This window comes from Ambystoma mexicanum, chromosome 1p (genome assembly GCF_040938575.1).
Source record: "Ambystoma mexicanum isolate Mex_15411 chromosome 1p, UKY_AmexF1_1, whole genome shotgun sequence".
Lineage (NCBI taxonomy): Eukaryota > Metazoa > Chordata > Amphibia > Caudata > Ambystomatidae > Ambystoma > Ambystoma mexicanum.
Genome location: NC_090921.1, coordinates 608,913,208 through 608,919,207, shown reverse-complemented (window position 1 = coordinate 608,919,207; position 6,000 = coordinate 608,913,208).

Below are 6,000 nucleotides of genomic sequence, written 5' to 3'. Positions count from 1 at the left end.
CTTAGTTTTGTCCAATGCTTTTCAGTCAAAGATCTTTTTTTAAAAAAAGAATTGTTTGTTTTTATATGCTTTATTGAGAATTAAATAAAATACATGTGTACTGTTATGTTCAGGTTGGCTTTCAAATTTGTCTTTGGTATAACAACCACACCTTTCTTAGTGTATTTGGCATTCTTATGAACATCGATTGAAATGTTGATCTTGTTCTATAACTAATTGACCTCTGCCGGCAATAGGTACATTCACCGCTAGGTTGTTTCTGCAAGAGACAGGGTCATCACCTTCTTTGTTCTTCCTCCTCTCACTTTACCACAATCCCAAAGGTGTTGTTCCCTGAAACAGAATCCCCCCCATTCCTTTACACAAGGAGCAAGCAAATGGACATACACCCTCGAGAAGGAAACGGCAGGGGTTATCCTAGCGATTGGGGATATGAAAAGCTTGTTTGTGGCAATATTTGGGGAGTGATGAGACCATATATTGTAGAAAATGGGTTACAATGGGATAAAACTGAGTAGTAATATAAACGATGGGGCACCCTTTAATAACTGTCGCACCCATGTTTGGAAGGTGTGAAGAAGTATGTACTCGAATACTTTGACATGGGGGCCATATTGGCCCGTAAAATGAAACGAGATGAGGACCATGCAGAATATTTGGGTATGGAGGAGCAGGACCCAGGTTTTCAGGGCAATGCTTCCTTTGTGGGCAACGGGGCCATTTCACACAAAATGTGCGCAAATGGGCAACAGCTCTACTGCTACAATACTGGGCAACCTACAAGCAGAGGCCCAGCCTACACAGCATCAGTTGCAGCCCACACAAACACAGCCCCAGCAGGCCCTACCTCAGCAACCATAGATGCCCACCCAAGAAGGATCCCAGGGACACCAGCAAATGGATTACAAACACCTGCACAGACACACCCAAAAGTGGACAGTACACTGCTGGGCCAGAACGTAGTACCCCACTACACCAGACTAACATTTCTGGTAGGGAACGTCTTCCCATTTCTGCAGGGCACGACACCCCAGTAGGAATGCCCGCAGAAAGTGAGTGTGTGTCCAATCCTTGCACTAACTGAAGACCCCTAAGAGGAACCAGAGGTAGCAGTGAAGACAGGACAGAATAATTTCTCCTTTTTGATGGACACAGGGGCCACAAAGTCTTGTATAAGTCAGGGTATGCTCCCAATGCAAGCAAAGTTATGGACACACAGGGCTTCTCTGGGGCTATTGTCATGGTTCCAGTAACACAGGATATACCATTAGCAATAGGCACACAGCACCTTGTGATGCCCCTATTATATTCAACAGATACTTGCATAAACATGCTGGTGAGGGGCTTGCTATCAGAAAAGGGTATGGTGTGCTCCACATCTGGCATGTACCCAGAAAGGGAGGCAGCCATCATACAAGCCTAATGTGAACATAGTACCTTTGAAGGACATCCAATGCACCCAGTGGTGTTCCAGTATGGGGACCCAATACTATTGGGTTGGGTGCCTGGGATGAAAGGAAAAACATTCTGACTGGCCACAGAATTTCTGTTCAGGCCTCCATGCACAAGGAAGTTGCCCCAGGCACTTGGATACTGTTGCAGTTATAGGGGGCAGTCACACAAATGACACAGTTAGTGAAGAAGCAGGCTGCCTACACTCGGGGAGACTTGAAGGAGGTCCCATAAAATGTCTGGAGCAAAGGAGTGCTTAAATGAGCTGGAGGGGTCTGCATCAAATTAAAACAAGGGGTTTTTCAGCCACAGTTGAAACAATACCCACTTTTCCATGAAGCAAATGAGGGCATCTATGACATGCTGCTCATAGTTATGTCAGCAGGGCATAATACAGACATCAACATCCCCATGCAACACGGCATTAGGTCCAATAAAGAAGGTGTAAAAAGGAGCAAAATCAGCAGCTAAATTCTTTGAGGTGGGGCATATGTGATGAATTGAGGTCCAACAATGGGAAACACTTTGCCAATTACCTATTTAAGGAGGTTACAGCCCCCCTAGGGATAAGGCACTGACTACGCCCAGTGTAACACCCTCAAACCAAGATGGTTGAATGTTTAAATGGCCTTCTTAAAGAGCACTTGGCCAAGCTGTCTGTGACACTTGGCAACAATTGGCTGTGCTGCTTACCTATCGATTTATTTACCCTGCGCAATTCACTGGTGCAGACCACCACTTGATGCCGCACAAAGTTGTCACTGGCAGGGGAATGTATACACCTTTCTCCCCTGCACGTAAAATTTCAAATGCTAAGAGCTCTGCTCAGATACTTGGTGATGAATTCACTGCATACTTGAGGGAACTCACAAAGTATCTCAAATACTTATCTTGTCAGGTGCACCCATGCTCAAGACGGCTGGCGACGAGATCTTACCAACAAACACAGCAGGGGAAGAGACATTTGCATCTGCAGCCCCACCCCTCTACCCTGGGGATAGAGGGGTTAGTCAGCAACTTCACAAGACACTGGAAAGAGCGTTGCATCACAGGTCCACACACAGTAGTCTACTCCACACAAACGGCAGTCAAGGTAGCTGTTCGTCGAGCATGGATTCACCATTCTGACGTTCGCAAAGACAACAGCACTGCCTCCCTCGAAGGAGGGAAGGGGGGAACCACTTAATGGGTAATATTGCTCAGTTATCAATTACTTTTGTCGCTGCTATTTCACTATATAAGCGGCCTGTGGCGGAGGTCGACAATATGATGATATGATATGATAGGTTATTTAAAATGCACTTAATACCGAAGGGTTTCTAAGTGCGGACCCGGGGATCGAACCTGTGTTGCTTTGTATCATCCTGTTTCCAAGGTGAACACGTTGCCCCTGAGCTATCCTCCCGAAACAATAGCATTAGCAACGTTAGAACACAGAAATACACTGGGCCTCATTATGAGGCCAGCGCTAAGGGGTTAACAGCACCGGTAAGGAAGCCGGTGCTGTTAACCCCCTACTGCCACATTCTGAGGTCCCTTAGCGGGGCCCACTAAGGCCGGCTGGTTTTACCAGCCGCCCTTAGTGGGAGCCGCTAAGGGACCAGGGAGCTTATAACGGGCCCGCTATTTGCGGGCCCGTTATTAGCTCCTTCCCCATTCCCATTGAGCCCTATGGGGGCTCAAATGGGAATGGGGAATGGTTTTCAGAATGGGGACCTACCAGGTCCTCCAAAGTTGGTATGACCCAGTAAGTCCCCATTCCGACGACCCGGACATGAGTTTGGAGCAGACACGGTGCTAATAGCACCATGGCTGCCCCCAAAGTCGTAATGAACCCCACTGTCTTATGGTATAGGATGGCATTCTTGTGTTTTGCTCTCTGTTTCTTTTCTCTTCGGTTTCTAGTATAGGGACTGGGATGTACTGTTACCAGGAAAGATCAAATAAGAAATAAAAGAAGCTTATTTAATGCAGATATGTTTCTTGATGGCATTGGGGCAGGCAGGACACGGCATCTGGTAATGCGTGGTACAATGATTTGAGGGGTTTGGGACGGGAGAGGGCAAATGACGCTTGTTGCGTGTGCTCTCTCGTCCCACCCATCAGATGGGCCCCCAAGTTGTTCCTTCCACAAGAAGTCATGGTAGAGGAGGAGGGGTGCCTACTGCACATGTCACTTTAAAACAGCTGGGAAGAATGGCAAAAAAATGAAGCTACCAAACCTATAATATTGGAGTATGTTACCGAGGGGTCAAGAACGGGGGAACAGTTGTTCACAACACACAACAGAGTGCAGTGCCGAAATGCAACAGGACATGATATTCCATGGTGCCACACAAGGCCATTAATGAGCATAGAGGAATCTATCTTTCATGATGGGCAATGGAAGGGGGGAATTGTACAGTGTTGAGCAGAAGGGTTAGTGGGGTGGGGTTTGAAGATGATGTATTGGCAAAAAGTAATGACAGCTGCAGGACAACGTGGAATCCTTATGTTTCAGATCCACAGGGTCAACACACCTGGGGTCTAATGCCGTCTGCACCAAGGTGATGAGCATTCCAGAACTGAAGAGCAGTACAGCAGCAATCATGGACCACTGGTGGGCATGTGGGATCCGGGCGTATGCCCAGTTGCCTCCTGACTATGGGTCTATGCTCTCTTGTCACACTACACAGCCCTGCCCTGTTAGTGCCTCGTATGGAATTGGTGCCGTTCTTCAGTGACCATCCTGCGGTGCTCAAAAGGAAGTTGGTAGGGGAAGTACGGATACAAGAGGCATGACTTCAAACACTGAAAAGAGACGGGCGCAACAACAATTCATCAGAAGGTTTGGCTGCGATCCCACCACATTTTCGCTTGTTCTTCAAGGCATCCACATGTTTTTGTGCCTCTTCTGCTTCCAAGCAGCAGCAAATGCTAAATGGCTGCAAATGACCCATTATGAGCTGTTACAACTGGCAAGCTGAACCGAGAAAGGACTAAATGTGGTAAGGACAGAGTTTCAGGCTGTCAGACTGGTGGCACTACAGAATAGGTATTTGTTGGATATGCTTACCGCAATGGAGGAGGGTGTTTGCCACAAGACAGGGAGCAGCTGCTGCACAATAATGCCACCCAACAGTGCAGCTAATGTAACTTTGACAGAAGCCATAGAGCAAATGTGTACACACCATGAGACTGTGACCAAGGAAACAAATGCAGTATCGACGGACAGCTAGTTTTATTTCCTTTTTGCCTGGGTCCCGACATGGTGGGCAAACATTTTCAAAGTAACCGTCCCAGTGCTCGTTATGGTACTCATCAGCTTCTGTGCGGGTTAGCCAATACCATGGCACTGCAAGAACAAAGGGGGAATGAGGAGATATACGATGTCCCTGAATGTTGACAGAAATGTGGATAAGGCACATAGTAAACATTTAGCTTCAACACAGTCTGGAGCAAACAAGCATAATGCACAAGGGGTGGTTTCAATGCCACCTGCAAAAATGGAGTATAATGCCTTTTGTGTGGCATGCTCAGATGATGGGCAAGAGTGTGTGATAATAGAATCTTCACTGGGGGAGTTTGAGGACCAAGGGGGAAGCATGGATAGTGTAACAAGGTTGTGGATCCCCCAAGGTGGTAAGTAAAAAACTGACAACTAACAAAGTTTTGATCGATGGATCGATCAAAGGGGGGAATTCAGTAAAGGTGTAAATTCAGCACTGCCATGGAAGACGCACCTATCAATTACGTAAGTGTGGGGGGGAGGGGCGCTTTTGGGGTTAGGGCATCAGTGACCGCTGCACTGTGTAACTTTTATACAGGTGCAGCCGGAGAAGTTAATTGGGAAGTTTGGGATTGGGGGTACAGAGTGGGGAATGGGAGAGAGGGGCTTGCAGGGGTTAGAGAGAGGGGTAGGGTAGTGGGTAGAAAAGACAGAGCAGCACGGTGTGAATGACACAACAGCCATTTTTGAGTATAGGCCTCAGGTAAGTAAAACATTTGTCCCTGTGCAGCCACAGGCCTCATGTTCTGAGTAACCATGAGTTTCTCGAGCACTGAGCTATAGCAGTGTGCCAGAGAAATGTTGCAAGTTGGCAGTTCCCAGGAGAACGTAGCCAGAGGAATGGGACCAGTAGATTCTTTTGAGGCCAGCGAGTTAGGCTTCTGGATGCTCGCTGGGAATTTGTAGGGAATTCAAAATTAAATGCAGTCAAATAAAATCCAACCACAGTGACGTATGCGGTTTCAAAATTACCCCTTGGCAGATGGTCATGGGAGGAAGGTTGAGGAGCAGGAAAACGTGCGATGGATCGGGAACCAATCACCAGGAGCAGTGTTTGTGTCCCTAGGGTGCAACAGCGTTTTGTGTCCTTGCTGATGTCTGCAGGGCACCTCATTGGTCAGATGTTGTGTGAATGTCTCCCCTGTGCCAGGCTCAGGTTGGTTAGTGTGTTCGATGGAGGCTGACCAATGGCAGATGAATAAGGTTCCAGTAGTCACCACAATCACGTCATGCTTAGAAACGTAATAGTGGGGTGGTGTAGGAAGATTTGTGACATCACA